Source organism: Papio anubis, chromosome 1, assembly GCF_008728515.1.
Source record: "Papio anubis isolate 15944 chromosome 1, Panubis1.0, whole genome shotgun sequence".
NCBI lineage: Eukaryota > Metazoa > Chordata > Mammalia > Primates > Cercopithecidae > Papio > Papio anubis.
Genome location: NC_044976.1, coordinates 69,501,220 through 69,522,990, shown reverse-complemented (window position 1 = coordinate 69,522,990; position 21,771 = coordinate 69,501,220). Strand labels below are relative to the sequence as shown.

General features: G+C 40.7%; 1 long non-coding RNA gene across 1 annotated transcript in view; it reads right to left on the bottom strand.

Annotated features, from left to right (window-relative positions):
• Positions 1-20,283, bottom strand: part of LOC108587485 — a 29,051-nt gene extending 8,768 nt beyond the window's left edge. Inside the window, exon 1 of the long non-coding RNA XR_001906083.3 lies at positions 18,865-20,283. This is a non-coding gene — a long non-coding RNA (uncharacterized LOC108587485). The remainder of the gene's footprint in view (positions 1-18,864) is intronic.
• Positions 20,284-21,771: the final 1,488 nt, after the last annotated feature.

Here is a 21,771-nt window from a genome sequence, read left to right as displayed (position 1 = left end):
AGTGCTCAATAAATGTTTGTGGAGGCAAAGAAAAAAGGAATAAATATCAAAAAAAGGAGAAAAGAAAGAAGGAAGAATAATAAAAATGATGGGGAGGAAAGGAATAAAGAATGAAAGGCAAAATAGAGAAGGAGGAAAGAAAAACAGTTATAAAAATAAAGGTGAGCATTCAATTAACAGTTTTATACAGAATATGAAAGAAAATGATAAACTTGTATGTTGGTGTCTGAGGTGTGGAGTCAGGGAAAGAAGGGACAACTTTTGATAGGGATGGGAGGAGTTAATTATTTATTTGATTAACATGAGTAGTAAAACTTACCTTTAAAAAGATTTCTAGAGACCACAGCAATTTTTATATTGGAGATTTGGTACTCTACACTTAGGTTGGCCAGAGAAAAGAAACATATACCAATGGACATGATAATATTGCCTTACTTGGACTGCTTCCAGAATAAATAAAATGTCCTTGTCCAGTGGTTAAAATTTAGTCCTCCCAGGCCAGGCATGGTGGCTCACGCCTGTAATCCTGGCACTTTGGGAGGCTGAGGCAGGTGGATCACCTGAGGTCAGGAGTTCGAGACCAGCCTGACCAACATGGTGAAACCCAGTCCCTACTAAAACTACAAAATTAGCTGGGTGTGGCGGCCCATGCCTGTAATCTCAGATACTCCAGAGCATAAGGCAGGAGAATTGCTTGAACCCGGGAGGCAGAGGTTGCGGTGAGCCGAGATCGCACCATTGCATTCCAGCCTGGGCAAGAAGAGCAAAACTTCGTCTCAAAAAATAAATAAATAAAAGTTTAGTCCTCCCTAGAGGAAGTTGTGCTTGATAACACCTCACAAGAAACCTCTCAAACCTATGGCCATTTATGTGAAATCTCATAGAAAAAGTGTTTTGGACTATTTAAGAAAGATGGCCTGAAAATTAATGTAAATATGCTGGTGAAAATGAATGGAAAATTGTTCCAACTTCAAATTCCACCAGAACTCAGATGGGGTCTTTCTGAAAGTTTATAGTGCAAAACTTTCCTTTATCTTATGAAAAAATCTTTGCCATCTTTTAAAAACATAGACTTTTATTCACAAATGTTGGCCAACTTTTGTTGTATGTTGACACTATGTATATAGCTAAACATTTTGGCCAAAGCTAAAATGTTCAGCACATAGCTAACTTGGTTACAGGTATAACCATGTGGAGATAAATGAACATTTTGCACTGGTTAAAAAAAAAAAAAAAAAAAAAAAGTAGGAAAAAAACATGATTTTTCCTATCAACTGGGTAAAAGTTTAACATACTCATTTGTTCATCAGTGATTAAACATCTGCATACGTGTGTGTACACACACATATGATCTTTAATTAAAAGCTTTTAATCCAGGTAGAGTTCAAAAACAAAATTAAACATTTTGGAGGATGATGAAACTTAATTTTAGATTGGCTGAGCATGATGGCTCATGCCTATAATCTCAGTACTTTGGGAGACTGAGGCAGGCTGATTGCTTGAGCCCAGAAGTTCGAGACTAGCCTGGGCAGCATAGCAAGACCCCATCTAAAAAAAAATACAAAAATTAGCTAGGCATGGTGGCACATGCCTGTAGTCCCAGCTGCTTGGGAGGTTGATGTAGGAGGATCACTTTAGTCCAGGAGTTTGAGGCTTCAGTGAGTCATGATCACACTACTGCACTCTGGCCTAGAGTGAGACTCCATCTCAAGAAAAAAAATTAAATTTCTTTTCAAGGACAGCAATTCTCCTTTACACCTTGCATTTCCCGTTTCATAATATATAGTCATTCGTTAATTTAATAAATATTGTGTACCTATTGATAAAGACAGGAGACAGGAAAATACTGGGTAGAAGAGGGTGGTTCCCTAGCAAAGGCCCCACCCTCAACCCTGGAAACCCATGACCCTAAATGGGAACAGGCATTCCTGGTTTTGCACACAAAATGTTGCCTTTTGGTCCACCACGTCACCTATCCTGTACTCATATAAACCCCAAACCCATGGCTCCACAAGGAGATAAGTAGAAGAGCCAAGGAGCAGAAGAATGGTGTGACAGAGAAGGAAAGAAGAGAGGGAGCATCTGAGCATCTAGAGGAGTCCAGCTGGGGACAAAGAGGAGTTTGGCCATGGGACAGCCGAACTCCAAAGGAAGATTATCTTCCCACTGCATCCTCCTTCCAGCTCCCCATCCTGCCAACCGAAAGCCACGTCCACCACTCAGTAAATCCCCCACATTCACCACTCTTCAAGTCCGTGTGTAACCTGATTCTTCCAGGATGCTAGACAAGGGTCTGCGTACCAAGCAGGCACTGAGCTGGTTAACACTTAAGCCTCTTCTGAGGACAGCAGAGCCAAAGGAGCACTGTAACACTGGCATTTCAAGCGTCACAGGCACCCAACCCTAGACACTGCCATGGGGCCAGAGCCAAAAAACACTCACCCTAGTTCCTGCAGCTGCCCATCTGCATGCTCCCTTTCCTGTAAGGGTTTTGAGCTCATGGTAGCCATACAGAGAGCCACATCCCTGTCACACATCCTGCAAGGTGGGTCAGGGAACGCTCTCATCTCACTATTATGTATCAGACACTTAAACAGACTTCACATTGGTTTATGGAGATAGGAGATTTAAAGAAAAGACATGATATAATGTCAAATAGTAATACGTTCTGTGAAGAAAAATAAAGCAGGGTGATATGGTTTGGCTGTGTCCCCACCCAAATCTCATCTCGAATTGTAGTTCCCATAATCCCCACATGTCATGGCAGGAACTTGGTGGGAGGTAATTGAATCATGGGAGTGGTTACCTCCATGCTGTTTTCATGATAGTGAGTAAGTCTCATGAGATTTGATGGTTTCTAAGGGGCTTTTCTTCTTTTGCTTGGCACTTCTTCCTGGCCCCATGTGTATAAGGACGTGTTTGCTTCCCCTTCTAATATGATTATAAGTTTTTTGAGGCCTCCCCAGCCATGCAGAACTATGAGTCAATGAAACCTCTTTACTTTATAAATTACCCAGTCTCTAAGGTATGTCTTTATTAGCAGCATGAGAACAGAACAATATGGTAAATTGGTACCACAGACAGTGGAGTGCTGCTATAAAGATACCCAAAAATGTGGAAGCAACATTGGGACTGGGTAACAGGCAGAGATTGGAATAGTTTGGAGGATTCAGAAGAAGACAGGAAAATGTGGGAAAGTTAAGAACTTCCTAGAGACTTGTTGAATGATTTTGACCAAATGCTGGTAGTGAGATGGACAATGAAGTACAGTCTGAGGTGGTCTCAGATGGAGATGAGGAACTTATTGGGAACTGGAGTAAAGGTCACTCTTGCTATGCTTTAGCAAGGAGACTGGAGGCTTTTTGGCACTGCCCTAGAGATCTGTGGAACTTTGAACTTGAGAGAGATTATTTAGGGTATCTGGTGAAGGAAATTTCTAATCAGCAAAGCATTCAAGAGGTGACAGAGCATAAAAGTTTGAAAAATTTGCAGCCTGATGATGCAGTAGAAAAGAAAAACCCATTTCCTGGGGAGAAATTCAAGCCTGCTGCGGAAATTTGCATAAGTAACAAGGTGCCAAATGCTACTCACCAATACAATGGGGAAAATGCCTCCAAGGCATGTCATGGCAGTCCCTCCCATCACAGGCCTGGAGGCCTAGGAGGGAAAAATGGTTTCCTAAGCCAGGTTCAGGGCCTCCCTGCTGTGTGCAGCCTCAGGAGTTGGTGGCTTGGTGCCCTGTGTCCCAGCTGCTGCAGCCATGACCAAAATTGGCCAAGGTACAGCTCAAGCCATTGTTTCAGAGGGTGCAAGCCCCAAGCCTTGGCAATTTCCACTTGTAGTTGAGCCTGCAGATTTACAGAAGACAATAACTGAGGTTTGGGAACCTCTACTTAGATTTCAGAGGATGTATGGAAACACCTGGATGTCCAGGGAGGAATCTGCTACAGGGGTAGAGCCCTCATGGAGAACCCCGACTAGGTCAGTGCAGAAGGGAAATGTGGGGTTGGAGCCCTCACACAGAGTCCCCTCTGGGGCACTGCCTAGTGTAGCTGTGAGTAGAGGGCTACCATCCTCCACACCCTAAAATGGAAGATCCACTGATAGCTTACACTGTGCACCTGGAAAAACTGCAGACACTCGACACCAGCCTGTGAAATCAGCTGGGAGGCAGGCTGTGTACCCTGCAAAGCCACAGGGATGGAGATTCCCAAGGCCATGGGAGCCTATCTCTTGCATCAGTGTGACCCGGATGCCAGACATGAAGTCAAAGGAGATCATTTCAAAGCTATAAGGTTTGACTGCCCCACTGGATTTCAGACTTGCATGGGGCCTGTAGCCCCTTCATTTTGGCCAACTTCTCCCATTTGCAATGGGTGTATTTATCCAATGCCTCTACCCTCATTGTATCTAGGAAGTAATTAACCTGCTTTCAATTTTACAGGCTCGTAGGTGGCAGGGACTTGCCTTGTGTCAGATGAGACTTTGGACTTGGACTTTTGGGTTAATGCAGGAATAAGCTAAGCCTTTGGAGGACTGTTAGAAAGATAAGATTGTGTTTTAAAATATGAAGACATGAGATTTGGGAGGGGCCGGGGCAGAATGATATGGTTTGGCTGTGTCCCCACCCAATCTCATCTTGAACTGTAGTTCCCATGATCCCCATGTGTTGTGGCAGGGACCCAAGGGAAGTAATTGAATCATGGGGGCAGTTACCTCCATGCTGCTCTTGTGAGAGTAAGTGAGTCCTCACAAGATGGTTTTATAAGGGGCTTTTGCCCTTTTGCTGGGCACTTCTTCTTCCCCCCACCATGTGAAGAAGGACATGTTTGCTTCCCCTTCTGTCATGATTGCAAGTTTCCTTAGGCCTCCCAGGCCTGTAGAACTGTGAGTCAATTAAATCTCTTTCCTTTAAAAATTGCCCAATCTCAGGTATGTCTCTATTAGCAGTGTGAGAATGGACTAGTACACAGGGGAAGGGTATAAATAAAGGTGGTGGAATATTGATTATAGTCAGGATAATAATGGAATATTTCCCTGAGGTAACATGTGAGCAGACTTGAAAGAAGTTGGGGAGTTAGCCAAGCGGCTATTTGGAAGCCATCATGGGCAGAAATAATGAAAGGCTAAAGTGGTGGCATCAGATTTAAGGAACATTCAGGAGCTGTCATGACTGACACTGAATCTGTAAGGGAGAGAGTAGGAAGAGAGTAGATCACAAAGATAGACAGAGCCTACTTCTTATAATTAGTGGTACTCAACAAGTGGGAAGGAAGCAGTTCAACCTTCCAGACGCTGTTTGGCAGTGGGTAGAGACATTTTATGTTGTTACAACTTACAGGGAGTTCTGTTGACATCTAGTGGGCAGAGACCAGAGATGCTGCTAAACATCTTACAATGCACAGAACAGCCAACCCACAGCAAAGAATTATCCCACTCAAAATGTCAATAGTGCTTAGATTGAGAAACCCTGATAGAGGACACTGATTTTCAAACCTGTATGTACAACAGAGTCACCTAGAGAGCTTTTAGAAATATTGTACCTGTGGTCTTACCCAGAGAGTCTAGTTGGCTTTAGGGTCTAGGCATCCATCCTTTTTCAAATGTAGATAAAGGATTAGAAAACTAGTGTGGAACAAGATAAGCACTCACTATGCTTAAAGTCAATTAAATACCTAATTGCTTTCTTTCTTTCTTTCTTTCTAGACTGTAAGTCTCATGAGGCCTGGGACCCTGATTTTCTTGTTCTCAGCAGTATCTCATTCTAGCATAGTAACACACCGTAGAAAGAAGAGAATTGAAATTGAAACATGAAATCAAAGCATTACATATAATGATTTAATGATCCTCATAAACAGCTTTATGAGTGACTTAAATTAAAATGGTCCATGAAAGAGTTAGTTAGAACTTCTTACTTAAGCAACAAGGTTTTAGCATCCAAGTTGCTGTAGTTAAAAATTTTTATTACCCATTTTCTTCCAGGACTAAGCAATATCACAAACCTCTATTGCTTCCAATTTCTTCTATATATTAAACACATATACCTGGTCATGCCCAGTACTTCCTGTATCTTAAAATGGTTTGTCATCATGGTTGCCTGAGTTGATATACAAAGAATTCAAATTTTTATAGTTTTTTATTTTTAGACAGGGTCTTGATCTGTCACCCAGGTGGGAGTGCAGTGGCACTATCACAGCTCACTGCAGCCTCAACTTGCAGGGCTTAAGGGATCCTCCCACATCAGTCTCCCAACGAGTTGGGACCTGTGCACAGCTAAATTTTTTTTATTTTTGTAGAGACAGAGGTCTTGCTATCTTACCAAGGCTGGTCTCAAACTCCTGGGCTTAAACAATCCTCCCTTCTTGGCCTTCCAATATGCTAGGATTACAGGCATGAGTCACCATGCTAGGCTGATATTTGCCTAATCTATTGATGCTAGGCACCAAGAAATACTTTTGTCCCAAGATTTCAAGGGAAGAGTCAGCAATCAAAAGAGGATATAGAATGTCAAAAGACGCTAAGAACTCACAAGATTAAAACAGAGGAGAAGGGAGACGTCCAAGGGAAAGCATCTGCTAAATAACCAGCACTCTTCCTCTGTCTTCTTCTTGTAATTTTTATCATTTTTTGACTTTCCATGTAGCAGCAAATGTGATCATTTTAAAATAGCAGTACCCTGCTTAGAACCTCCAATGATTTCCCACAGATTTACAATAAAATCTAAACTCTTTAATATGCCCTACAAAGCCTTAGATGATGTGTCTCCTGTCTGCCTGTCTCATCTCTTCTCTTACCAATCTTCCTCCTGCCTAGAACGCTTCATCAACACTGGCTGTCTTATGTCTTCTGGTCTGACAACCTATATTTAGTCTAGCCTTAGGGCCTTTAGCCTACCAGGAATCTCATCCTCCTAAAATAAAAATACACAGGGCTCTTCAAATTAATAACATGATTTGCTATTTAACTGGTAGCCTAACAACACCTCCTCAAAGAAGCCTTCCCTGTTCATTTAAACAGCTCCAACCACTCTCTATCATACCACTCCACTTCACTGCATGTAACACTTGGCTTGATATTTTTCTTCCTTACTTACAAAGTTTTGTGTTTGTTTCCTGATATGGTTGGGCTCTGTGTTTCCATCCAAATCTTATTTTGAATTGTAATCCTCATGTGTCAGGGGAGGGATCTAGTGGGAGGTGATTGAATCATGGGGGTGGATTTCCCCCAGGCTGTTCTCATGACAGTGAGTGAGTTCTCAAGAGATATGATGGTTCTAAAAGTGTGGCATTTTCCCCCTTACTCTCTTTCCTGCTACCGTGTGCTTCTCCTTTGCCTTCCACTATTATTGTAATTTTCCTGAGACCTCCCCAGTCATGTGGAACTATGAGTCAATTAAACCTCTTTTCTTTATAAATTACCCAGTCTCAGGTAGTTCTTTACAGCAGTGCGAGAACAGACGAATACATTTCCCTACTCCATCACAACATAAGCTTTATGAGAGTTCAGACTTTGTCTGCCTTGCTCGTTATTGCTTTCTGAGTACCTCAAACAATTCCTATCACATAGTAGGCACTCAACTAAGTTTAGTAGATGAAGAACTCAAGATTGATCTCTGAACCCGGAACTCTGAATCTGGTCCCCAAATCCACTTCCCAAGCAACACAGAGAATGGCCTATAAAAACTAAATTTCACTGTCAAGCCAACAAGCCAGAAAAACATCCATTGTTTCCAAAAAGACAAAACCAGAGACATGTTAATAAGGCAATAAATTTTCCTCCAAAATGAGTTTAAAGTGCATTGTATCAAAGTAAAAGTAATGGGATTCTTTTTTGTCGGGGGGGGGGGGGGCAAGCCCACCAACAGCCTGAAGTTCTCATGAGTGAGAAGGCTGAGCTAGAATTGGAGAACCCAGGGTTATAACTGCTTTTAGCCCCTCTTGGACTTTAGTAGAAAGGAGTCTTCGGCCCTTTCAGAAGAAGGAATTATTATAGCTTGTGGTGGCACAGAAGAGAACCATAATCCTGGGAGCACAGAAGACACATACAAGAGAGGCAAGAAAAAGGGCCATTCTGAGGACAGTGGATACTAGAGGGAGAGAAAACACAGAGAAAGTTTTAGCTGAGGTCAAATTTCATTAAGCTTGAAATTTTATTTAGAAGCAGTTCTGAAGGTACCATTATTATTTACTTCGTCATGTACCCCTCATTATAGGCATTTCTTCATCCCCAATATATATTTAGAAAAAAAAGCCCTCAAGTTACTATACAGAGTTCTAAATGAAAAAATTAAAATATCATAAATGTGTAAGCTAGAGAGTATACTATGCCAATTTTTGCCTGGAATTTGCTTGCAACAAGTAAATGTCAACTCTAAGATCTCAAAATGGAACATAAGATGGTACTACTGTATTTAATTCATAATGGCATTCAAGCATGCTACAATGAGACACATTACCAAATTGCAAATGATTTCAGGTTCTGTACATACAGATGGATCTTGCCTAAGGTGTTTAAGTGCTAAGAGTCAATAGGTTAAAACAAATATACTCTAGATGGCATTAATTTAAGTTAAAAGTTTTAAAATGGAAAGTGCTCTTCCACTAAATGGTAATGTTGTTCCCTAACAAACTGCTAAATCATGCCCTTGTCAGAAGAAATAAGCCAGAGTAACAAAAGATGTGCCCCCAAGTGCCTGAGAGGCAGAGTATAGCATATTAACTAAATCACGCCTTTCAAACTGCACTTTTCTTCCCTCCTGCTAGGTAGCATATCCAAACAGGATCTATACAGCTTCTATGCTCGCATAGCTCAGCACAAATACATGTTACAATGGGAGGGTTCAGACACCTGCACACATGCATAGGAACAAGGGGTCATACCACCTCTGGTCCTCTGAGATATGAGAGATGCCTTTTAAACCCTGTAAAATACCACCTGATCTAAGGTCTTGAATTCCCAAGAGTGAGAATTGGTGGGAATCAAAGAGAGTATTGTGCTCAGACTTTCTTGCTCATTGTAATATCAATAATTTAAAAGCATTGTCCTTACATCAAACCTCCCTAGAGTACATTTCTTCCATTGCATCATGGGATATTTCCATGATTAATTGGTCTTCTTTCTGATTCAAACACACTCCTTCCCTAAAGACACAATACTTTCCTTCTAGCATGGCTGAACCCCTCCCTCCCAGTAGATTGCTTACCAAACAGATAAAAATGATATAAAAACTGATGCTTGATCTTATTATAGGTAGGTTTTCAATGAAAGCTTAAAGGTGTGCACAATTTCTCCAAGAAGGAAAGAAAAGTGTTAATTAATGTTCATACTTGAGGAGGAAGCCTGATCAGGAAGATTCTCGTTTTTATTTCCAGTAGTGACAAGGGCTTTGCAATGATTCTTCCCTTCTCTAAAAAGCCTACAAGAAGATGTTTGTGACTAGCTTTCTGTGGCTGAGGTCACTATACACAGGACCTTCCCTTGAAAATCAGGCATAATGACACAGTCATAGGATCTGGAGGATGGTATAGAGGAAGGTGAGGAAGGGTGGTGTGGAAAAATTCATATCAAGTGAGAAGACCTGCATTCAAGTTCCACAATTAATCAATTATCTTCCTTTGCCTCAATTATTTCATCTCTCTGAGCCTCATTTACATCTGTAAAACTAGGATGATAATGACTAGCTTACAAAGGTTTTGTACTGTTACTGCTTTCACTGAACAGTTAGTGTCCCTATTCTAAGTGCTTAGAGCAAAGAAGGTGGAGGAGCAGGAGGAGAAAAAGACCTGGGCACTTTAAAGCCTTAACCATAGTAATGAGAACAAACATAGAAATAGATAATTGGGTGTAATATGATATGCCACAAGATAGATTCTGACAACTGGGACCAGATGGACATAATTCCTCATGAAACTATAAAAATATCACCACCACGATGACTGTCCTACCATAATTTACGGAGAAAGGAGGAGAGATTCTGTGAAAATTCTGAATTGATTGAAATTTAATCTGAAGTGACTACATTTATGTAGAATCTACTTGGAATAGTTTTTCTGTAACCAAACAAAACGGACATGAAAGGGAGATTAAGTGGTATTCTTAGATCAAGGTCTCTAGAAGTAGACGGTGCACCAAGCTCCATGCAAATGAATCATTAGGGAAGTACTCCTGAGAAAAATCAATAGAGAGAGGGGAAGCAGAGCATGGAGGAGAAAGAAGCTAAGTAAGGCTTTAGGCAAAGTCCTATACAAAATAGCTTTAGCCTATGCCTCAGAGTGGTCCTGTCCCTTGATTGAGACTCTCTCACCATTCAGTCATTGGTTAACAGCCACCTGGGATGAATGTAATTCCCAGGCACCACCAGTTCTCTGAGCTTCTGGGCAAAGGCATAGTAGTCCAGGGGCATACTCTGAAGAAGAATCACAGGTGCAAGTTGAGGAAAGCAGAGGCACACTCAAGTCAAGGGAAGAGGGCACAAAGTAGTAAAAGGAATACAAGGGGCTACAGGAGGAGCATTAAACTGGAGGCACAGAAGTGCCAAGTTACACTCCTCACACCTCAGAATGTGCTGTCAAGTATTATTATTGCAATATAACCACAAGATAGAAATATTAGAAATATAAATAGAGGACAATCATGGAAGCACCAAGGAGGCAGTGACCAATTCTTTCTGAGGGAAACAAGAAGATGTTTAACAGACTGTATGATCCCTCCCTTAAGGGGCCTTTGGATTTACAGGAGTGTCTGAAAAGGTGACTGAGTCTGGGGTCAAGGCTCCATCCTGTGGAGTGATTATCTCACATGCCTAGGGACAAAGTCAGAAGTCAAACTCTATCTAAAAATTAGCAGTGAAATTCAAGTCACAAAAGCTAAATCCATTTTTAGAAACAAAAGGTTGGGAGTTCAGCCATTACAAGAAAAGTGTCAGAGACAAGGAGCCAGATGATGAAAATTACACATGAGACCTGCCCATTTACCAGGGGCAGAGCAAGGCAGGGCAGGGTTGTCCTGGGAAACATGATGGGTAGGTGGTGAGAGACATCAAGGAGGAGCATCCAGATGTCAGGTCAGGGTCAGGTCTTCATGAAATGTATGTGTTTTCAGATACAAATAGAGCATATGGCATTAGAGAAAGAAAAGCTGTGCATGGAGCTAGAAATTATTGTGGCTTGAATTTAATGGACATGGTGAAGAGAGGGAGAGGAAGTTCAGGAAACTGAAGAGGTCATTTTTCAGCTGACTTCTCCAAGACCCTGTAAGCCATTCTGAAAGATTTTCACCTAGTCCAGTGGCCAATAGAGCAGTATTTTTTTTTTTTTAATTTTTAGGAGATTATATAGAGGATAAATTAGAGTGGAGAAAGAGAGAAACAGGTTTGAAGATTGTTGCAAAAATCGAGGTGAGTGATAATAGACAATGAAATTAACATTCTCCCCAAAGAATATGTAGATCAAGGAACTAACCCAAAGGAAAATATACCAGGCCATTCTTAAAAGTTCTTTATCTCTTTGCATTCTATTTGTGTAGTGGTTACTGCTGAGGGAGGAAACAAAAATTTCATCTATTTTTTAAAACTCTGCAAAAGGCTTGATCTTGTGATGAAATAGAAACTCGATTCCTTTCTAGCAAATAAAAAACAGAAAACTACCTAATGAAATAAAATCCTGGCTCAGGTTTGGGATATTGGGAAAATTACAGTAAAGAAATGATTGAAATGTTTCAAACTGCAGAGAATACTAACATAAGTTGACTACACAATGGTCAAATGATAATTTTTAGTAAGTAAAAGTCATTAATGGATGATAACAGAAAATCTATAAGCACCTACCTACTAGATTTCAGGTAAGGGGCAAGATTAAGGAGTTACTTGGGGCTAGAATCAATAGAACTTTATTGCAGATTGCACACATGAAATGAAGGAGATCGAAGAGTCCACTGGGAGGCTTAGGAATCGGAACTGAAGGAGGAGGAGCAATATGGGAAGAGTGAGGCAAATGGAGAGTTCACTTTTGCGCATGCTCAGCATTCAAGTTGGAGATGCTGAGTAGGTGGTTGGAAATATATGTTACTTCAGGGAAAAGGTGGCTCTAGAGATATAAATGTAAGATTATCACTGTTTAGATTGTACCTCAGTCCTAGAATGAGTAGGAGTTTAAAGAGAGAAAATAAACATTCTAAGAACAGAACTGTGGGAAGCTACAATATTTAAGCTACATTTCATGGAAAGAGGGAGATTTAATAAAGGATTTAAGGATTTTATTTGAGTGGCCAGAAAGGTTAGAAATGAGTGGTATTCTGTAAGCCAACAAAAGAAAAAGTGTCCAGAATGAAAATGCAACTATGACTGCCTAGGACTAATGATGGCCCCGCTATGTACTCACTGAAGGGCAAGTAACTTAATCTCTTTGTGCCTAAATTTCCTCATTTGTAAAATGGGAATAATAATGCCTACTCTATAGGGCTATTCTGAAAACTAAACAATTTAATAAATGGAAAGTGCTTAGTGCAGGGCTAGGCAAAGAGCAAATGCCATGTGTGTTAGTAAAAAGAAAAAAAAGTGATGCCGAGACATCGCTTTCAATAAATTAGTTAATGCCCGAACACAGTTCATTGGATTTGACTACTAGCAGGTCACTGTTATGGGTGAAAGGTATTGTATATAAAAGCACACACTTAAAATAGTTATCATTTAAATTATTTTTCCTTTTTGCTTATTATTTAGAATTTCTGAAGATGAGAGAGAAAATGATGGTAATGTCTTTATAAAGAAAAAATAAAAGAGCTAACCCATGTTTCAAAATATACCAAAAACTAGATTAAAGGTGAATTTAATACAGTAAACTAAAGTATAGAATTATCACCCACACAAATGTAAAAGACACATGGGGTTTTTGTTACTAACAATATTAGGTGTCTGAAATCTCACTGGAGTTATTTTAGAAACACAGATGGTCAGACTGTATGCTGTATGTGAATATGTGAAAAGTAAGTGACACAAATTATAGCTGGGATAGTCACCTTAAATGTATACATCTTTCTTTCTGATTATGCCATTTAATGAAAAATGGATACATCTCTACAGAAAATAAGTATTTATTTATAGCATTAATATGCGTAAGTATCATTTATATATTTTTATGGCCGGAAATTATTGTTATTCTTCATACTTAGCACTTATGGAATGTTTATTGTGTGTGAGCAATTACTAAGTATGTTATATGTATTCATCCATTTAAAGTTCACACCAACCCAATGAGGTAGTTCTTACTGACAACTCCATTTCACATGCAAGGAAACTGAGATACAGAGAAGTCAAGCAATTTGACTTTGGTTGCAATCCTACCAAGTAGCATGGCAAAGAATGAATCCAAGTAGGCTGGCTCCAGAGTCCATGCATTTATTTAGTTGTTATGCTACACTGCCTCTAGAATAAGGAGGAAATAAAAATAAATAACATAAAAAGAGTCCATGTTACCTTTCAGAGATCTGTCATATTTTGTTATGTACTAAATTGTGTTCCGTGCAAATTCATATGTTGAAGCTCTAACCCCTACTACCTCAGAATGAGGCAGTTTTTGGAGACAGAGCTTTTAAAGAGGTAATTAAGTTTAAATGACATCACATGGGTGAGCCCTAATCCAATCTGACTGGGGTCCTTATAAGAACAGAAAATTTGGACACACAGAGAGTCACCAGGGATGCACATACAGAGAAAAGACCATTCAGGGACACAGAAAAACAAAAAACAAAAAAACAGCCATCTGCAAGCCAAGAAGAGAGGCCTTGGTGGGCACCAAACCTGCTGACAACCTGACCTTAGATTTCTAGCCTCCAAAGCTGCGAGAAATAAATTTCTATGAAAACAAGTTTCTAATATATAGTTTATAATTCTTTGTTATAGCAGCCCAAACTGACTAAGAATCATGTGAGCCTATTCCTCATAATACATCTCCGTGTGTGTGTGTGTGTGTGTGTGTGTGTGTGTGTGTGTGTATGTCTGTATTTGTACCAGTTTGTTTTCACACTACTGTAAAGAAATATTTGAGACTGAGTAATTTATAAAGGAAAGAAGTTTAATTGACTCACAGTTCCACATGGAAACTTACAATCATGGCAGAAGGTGAAGAGGAGGCAAGGCACGTCTAACATGGCAGCAGGAGAGAAAGAGAAAGAGCAAGGAATCGCCACTTAAAACCATCAGCTCTCATGAAAACTCCCTCACTGTCATGAGAACACCATAGGGAAAATCCGCCCCCATGATCCAATCACCTCCCACCAGGTCCCTCCTCTGACATATGGAGATTACAACTGGAGATGAGATTTGGCTGGGGACACAGAGCCAAATCAAATCAGTATGTTTGTTTTCTTTCTAATTCTCTTTTCACATAACATGTATTTATTTTATATCATAGTATTTAAAATTGTTGATTTTATATTATAGTATTTATATTACGGGATATTAAAAGGAAGATAAAACATCACTCAAGAAATTTACCTCCAACCAGGCATGGTTGCTCATACCTGTAATCCCAGCACTTTGGGAGGCCAAGGCAGGTAGATCATTTGAGGTCAGGAGTTCAAGACCAGCCTGGTCAAGATGGTGAAACCCCATCTCTACTAAAAATACAAAAATTCGCCAGGTGTGGTTGTGGGCACCTGTAATCCCAGCTACTTGAGAGACTGAGGCAGGAAAATTGCTTGAACCTGGGAGGTAGAGGTTGCAGTGAGCCAAGATCATACCATTGCACTTCAGCCTGGGTAACAAGAGCAAAACTCAGTGTCACAAAAAAAGAAAAGAAAATAAATTTAATTCCTCTTCTGGGGAAAGGGTTAGTGTGTTTTTAGTTGTATACAGGATAGGTGTACTATGTTAGGTGGAATTATGACCTTATTATTGTCTTCATTTGGAGATTAAGTATGGTTTAAGATGTGTCTGGGTGCTAAGTTGACATGGAGTAGACTTGTGGTGGTTAATTTTATGTGTCAACTTGAGTGGGCCAGAGGGTCCCCAGAGTAGACACGTTTCTGAATGTGTCTATGACGGTGTTTCTGGATAAGATTAGTAGTTGAATCAGGGGATTCAGTAAAGCGATTGCCTTCCCCAACACGAATGGCATCATCTAATCCACTGAGGTCCTGAATAGAACAAAAGGCAAAGGAAGGAGAGATTTCTTCCTTTTTTCCTGTCTCATCACTTAAGCTGGGACATCTCATTTTATGTTTTACTTCCCTCAGACTAGGATTTACATCATTGGCTTCTCTGGTTGTAAGACTTTCAGACCCAGACTGAATTACATCACTGGATTTCCTGAATATCTACCTTGCAGATAACAGACTGTGGTATTTGTCATTCACAACTGCATGAGCCAGGTCTTCATAACACATCTCATACATTTCTCTCTCTCTCTCTCTCTCTCTCTCTCCCCCCCCCCTCCCCCTATGTATATAGAGGGCCAGGTACAAGCAGGTAATAAAAACTAAAGAAAAATTTTGCCTAGATATAAACATAGATATATACATACATACATATCTATATGTGTGTGTGTGTGTGTATTTTATTGGTTCTATTTCTCTGAAGAACCCTAACTAACACAGGTGCCTGGCTCAGCCCAGACATTTTGTTTACTTTTTTAACTTGGTGTCTAATATTGCTATCCTTCCTATGGATTTATTCAAGACAAATTCTTTCTATCTCCTATTCCGATGGCCACTTTCCAAATCCCTTTATCCAGAGATTGTCTCCGATTCACATATATACTGTCCAAGCATTACTTGTATCTTCCGTAAATAAGCAGTGAAACATTTTTTAAAAGTTCTTCATGAAGTGTCAAGCAAAAAGACTGAGGAAAAATTGGTGTTTCCCTTTAAAATACTACGGGTCAACCATTTGAGGGTACAGGGATTCTGTAACAAGTTATATGATTATGTCCTAATTGAGTTCTGTGTAAAGGGGTTACCATATGCTTTTTTCAGCTGGCGAGCACTTACCCAGGATTCGTTGGATCTTCTCTTTTTAAGTGAGTAACTCAATTATGGCTCCCTGAGATCTTTTTTCTAATGACCCCTCACAAAAGTTTCAGAAACTTTTGGAAAGTGACATTTATAACCTCTTTATATTTTTTGAGGTAAATGGAATAATTAAATCCTCAGTAGACCTTAATAACGCTCTATTTAATCAGATTTGGCCTACAGAGAAATAAATCATGAGGGCAGTTTTGTAGTAAATACTATTGTAACAAATGAAGAAAGGAGATATAAAGCAAAAGAAAGTAGAATCCACTGAAAGAGAAACCATTTCAATTCACAACATTTTTGGAGACACATTGCCAGAATGGAGATGGATAGAAGTTGTAATTCAAGGATATCCTGCCTAAATAAAGTGAGTTTACAGGAAGGACATTGTATTTCCAGTATAACTTAAGACTTATTAGCTACCCCAGGATATGAAGAAAACTCAGTTTAGCTATTTTTCTTTTAAAATATGCAATGTGTGCTTGGCTATGTAGATCTCAGCCATTTAAGAAAGCTCAGTTTTGAAATCAGTTTGATTTTTTTTCTATTACATTGTAAGTTTCAGTATATTTTAAGAATACTCGGCCGGGCGCGGTGGCTCAAGCCTGTAATCCCAGCACTTTGGGAGGCCGAGACGGGCGGATCATGAGGTCAGGAGATCGAGACCATCCTGGCGAACACCGTGAAACCCCGTCTCTACTAAAAAATACAAAAAACTAGCCGGGCGAGGTGGCGGGCGCCTGTAGTCCCAGCTACTCGGGAGGCTGAGGCAGGAGAATGGCGTAAACCTGGGAGGCGGAGCTTGCAGTGAGCTGAGATCCGGCCACTGCACTCCAGCCTGGGCTACAGAGCGAGACTCCGTCTCAAAAAAAAAAAAAAAAAAAAAAAAAAAAAAAAAAAAAAAAAAAAGAATACTCCTACCTCCCTATCTTATGTCAATTTTTAAAAGATTATTTTACACCACGTTTTGCCATACCCCGAAAATATTGCAACACTACAAAGTTGGACACGCAGAAAAGCAATTCAAGGTATAAAGTGCAGAACTGACATTAGCACACAAAGTAGATTTTTGCCAGCTAAGAAGGAAACAAGGTCAAGAGCTCATTGATGGCAGAGCAGAATGGTGTCACATCTGGTACACAGAGCATGGGACTAAGATTCAAGCAACCTTGTCTATATCCCAGCCAGCCAGCATACTGGTGTTAGAATAGTGTTAGAATTAGTGGCTTGTTATGGGACTTAGTGGAATAAGAATCTGGGTCATGTACAAGCAGGTAATGAAAAGCAAAGAAAAAATTTACCTGTCTTTTATATTTAATTTAGTTTTTTCAAGACAATCCAGTGTTTTCAGGATTATAATGGAGTATAATCAATGTACTTGCCCCAGAAATTCTAATACTATTAAGAGTTCAAGACCATGCAAATAACCTGTGATCATGCAAAACTAAGTTGATTAAACCTACTGCAACAAGAGAAAAAGTAATCTAAAGTGAAGCTTCACAGTTCTCAGAAGAGGTAGGGCATAAAAGAATATATACACATAGGGTTTTGAGGTCTGTGTTCAAACAAGCAAATCTTTCAAGGAGGACAGCTTTCAAATCTTTCCAAAGAAGACAGCTTGTTAGGATTAAGCAAATTAATTAATGATAATCTGTAACAGACGTGTGGAGAAAACGGTCTTGAGTCTTCATAAGTAAGCTCCTTTGGATAAGCAAGCACTGTGACCAAGTGAGATAACAATTTTCCTGGACAAATTAGTAATTTCCTGAAGCAAACAGTGAAATTACTTACTAGTTTACAAGTCATATATTCCTAGATAAAAAAAATTCCTGGAACAAACAGTTAAGTCATGTTAAAACAGTCATTCTCAAATCTCAGTCCTAATGGTTAAATTATACAACCACGAAGGACCTTAACTGTCACAGAAAACATATTCTAGTTACCACATTGGGGGTCTCTGTGAAAAGAACAAAAGTGAAAATGAAAACAAATGGTGAGAAGGGAGAGATACTAAAGAAAGAAAGGAAAAAGTGGTATATGATTTTCCAGTAACAAAACCAGTCAAGTGCAGTAGCCAAAAGCAACCGCGGTTGTCACATAAGTCTTTAATTATTCCCAAGGGTATCATTGTGATATGGACAGGAGACAGGGAAATACTGGGTAAAAGAGGGCAGTTCCCCACAAAGGCCCCACCCTCAGGCCTGGATACCTGCAGCCCTAAACAAGAACAGGCATTTCTTTTTTCACACCCAAAAAGTTACCTTTTGGTCCACCATGTCCCCTATCCTGCCCCCATAAAAACCCCAAACCCCAAGCTCCAGGGCAGAGCAGTGGACTGGCAGACCCGCAGACCAGCAGGTGAGAAGATGAAATGACAAACAGATGGACAGCAGGACACACGGCAGAGAAAGAGGAAAGAGGAGGTGTGAGGGGAATCAGGGAACTCTCTGTTTCTATTGCAAGGGTAATCATATGATTTCCGTTAAAACTGAGAAACTTCAAGGTTGAAAGCGGGTGTTAAAATAAGTTACAGGCTTTAACATATTTACAACTGGTATAACCAGGAATCCAGGCAAACCTGTGGTAATCCAAGTTAAAGCCTAAAAAAGCAAGCTCTACTATAAAATTTAAAAGAAACAATAAATGTCATTACTGTGTGGACTTTAGTTTCAGCTCTGACATGCAAGGAGCTTGGAAGTTACCACTCCCATCCTTGCAATAAGGAAAAAGCTGAACAAATAAAAACTCAACAACTTTTCTTGAACTCATCAGAAAATTGAGATCTCAGGGCAAACCACCATAGTAAAATCTGCAGAAGCAGGAGAAGAAAGAAAATCACAGCTGGCATCACCTTACCTGGAGAAGCAGGCTAGCAGAAATGGTTAACCAGTAACTTGGATGAATTGCTGGAGGCTAAGTTTTGTCTAGCGTGAGAGTGAGAAATTCCAGGGGGTCACAGTCCTAGGGGCCCCACATCATTGGTTTTAACTCCAGGAACTGCATCAGGTTCTCATGGTGAGATGCTAACAACAACAAATCCACACATGGCAATGTCAAGAAGAGAATAACCATTTTGAAATATGCCCAGAACATTCTCCACAGCAGAAGTCTATTCAGTGTAGGCTCCCAGTTGCTGTGGAGAGCATTCTAGGCATACTTCAAAATAAGGGAAAGTATCGGGAAAAGACTTGAATAGAGCCTTATCTGAACTGAGAGAAGAGCAATTAGGGCCATTACATAACTCCAACCTTCTATAGCTCACCTAATGACTCAGTGGGACAGGGAGGGCAAGAGGAGAAGCTGATAAACACTTACAATGGTTACAGACCAGGGATGCAGGCCCACTAAGAGACTAAGACTGAATCATAGGAATACAGAATGTGTCCCCTCACCTACATTTACCACTCCTTAACAGGACTGTAGCATAATAATGGTGGACAATAGCTGAAAGAACTTGAGATGCAGACTCAATTTAAGACAGAGTTGTTAGGAAAACCCAAAGACAATAAGGAAGACAAACATAAGTACATTAGAGGAAAAGAAAGTCTTTCATACCTAGAGCTATAGCAAACATTAAACATGACCTAACTCCCAGTAAGATTAACATAAACCCTCACAATGAAGAGATGTTTACTTTCGTTTCTATTACCTGATACATTATATCTAACTTTCCACAAAATTACAAGGCATGCTACGAAGTAAGAAAAAAACAGTCTGAAGAGCTAAAGCAAGTATCTGAATAAGACTCAGAGACAGCACAGATTTTGCAATTATCAGGCAGGGAATTTAAAATAACTCTTGTTAATAGGTTAAGGGCTCTTGTGGCAAAAGTAAACAACACACAAAAGCAGATGGGTAACATAACCAAGGAGATGGAAACTAAGAAAGTATCCAAAAGAAATGCTGAAATTCAAAAACAGAAACAAAGAATGCCTTCAATGGACTCATTAGTAGATTAGACAGGCTTGAGAAAGAATCAGCAAGCTTGTAGATATGTTCATATAAACTTCCCAAAGTGAAATGCAAATAGAAGCCTCTACCAATTAGAAGCCTCTACCAATCATCCTCCCTGCAGAAACACCAAATTGAACAACTATTTACCCTAAAAATCACCTTCATAAGAACGAAAAATCAGGTGAGCAATCATAGCACTTTGTTTTAACTTCATATCCCTGAAAGAGGCATTAAAGGGGGTAGAAAAGATGGTCTTTTTTGGGGGGACAGAAACTTACTTTGTTACCCAGGCTGGAGTGCAGTGGCACAATCACACTGTAGCCTCAACTTCCCAGGCTCAAGCGACCCTCCTACCTCAGCTTCCTGAGTAGCTGGGACCATAGGTGCATGCTACTATGCCTGGCTCTTTTTTTTTTTTTTTTGGTAGAGATGAGTAGAGATGAGGGTCTCACCATGTTGCCTAGGCTAGTCTCAAACTCCTGGGCTCAAGCCATCCCCCCACCTTGGCTTCCCAAAGTGCTGGGATTACAGGCACCAGCAACTGTGCCCAGCTAAAAGACAGTCTTGAACTGACAATGTCACCCCTCCTCCATCCCCACCAGTGACTGCATGGCACACAGAGAGATTCTGTGCACTTGGAGAGTGACAGCGCAGTAGTGGCGGAGCTTTGCATTGGAACTCAGTGCTGCCCTGTCACAGCAGAAAGCAATATCAAGTAGAAATTAGTTGGCACCCATGGAGACAGCATTTAGACCAACCCTAGCAAGAGGAGAATTACCCATCCCAGTGGTTGGAAGCTGGGTTCTTGCAAGCCCCACCTCCACATTCTAAAGAGATATGAGGTCCTAAATAAACTTGAAGGCAGTCTAGGCCATGAGGACTACAATTCCTGGGCACATCTTGGTGCTGTGCTGGGCTTGGAACCAGTAGACTTAGGGGGCACAATATCTAGTGAGACGCCAGTGTGGGCAGCCAAGGGAGTGCTTGCATTGCCCTTCCCCCAACTCCAGACAATGTAGCTCACAGCTCCAGGAGAGTCTCCATCCCTCCACGTCAGGAGAGGAGAGGCAAGAGTAAAGAGGACTTTGGCAACTTGGATACTTGTTCAGCCTTAATAGGATAGGGTACCAAGCAGAGTCCTAAGGCCCTCATTCCAGGCTCTACTTCCTGGACATTTCTAGACACACCCCGGGCCAGAAGGGAACTTTTTGTCTTGAGAAGAAGAATGCAGTCTAGCAGTTTACTGTATGACTGCTGACTAAAGAGCCCTTGGCCCTGGATAATCAGCAGCGATACACAGGCAGTTCTTGCTATGAGTCTTGGGGGAGACTTAGAAACATGCCAGCTTCAGGTGTGACCCAGAATGTTCCCAGCTATGGTGCCCATGGGAAGGGACTCCTTATGCTTGAGAAAAGGAGGAGGAAGAGTAGATGAGACCCTGTCTTGTAGCTTAGGCACCAGCTTGTACACAGTGAAGTATAGCACCAAGTGGGCTCTTGGGGTCTCTGATTCCAGGCCTTGGCTCTTGGATGGCATTTCTGGATCTGCCCTGGGCTAGAGGGATTACTGGTCACATCCCAGCGCTTTGGGAAGCCAAGGTGGGAGGATGGCTTGAGCCCAGGAGTTTGAGACTAGCCTGGGCAACATGGTGAGACCCCCATCGCTACCAAAAAAAAAAAAAAAATGAGCCAGGCATGGTAGCATGCACCTATGGTCCCAGCTACTCAGAGGGATTACTCTTAAGGAAGAGTCCCAGGCCTGGCAACATTCACCACAAGCTCACTGAAGAGCCTTTGGGCCTTGAGCAGT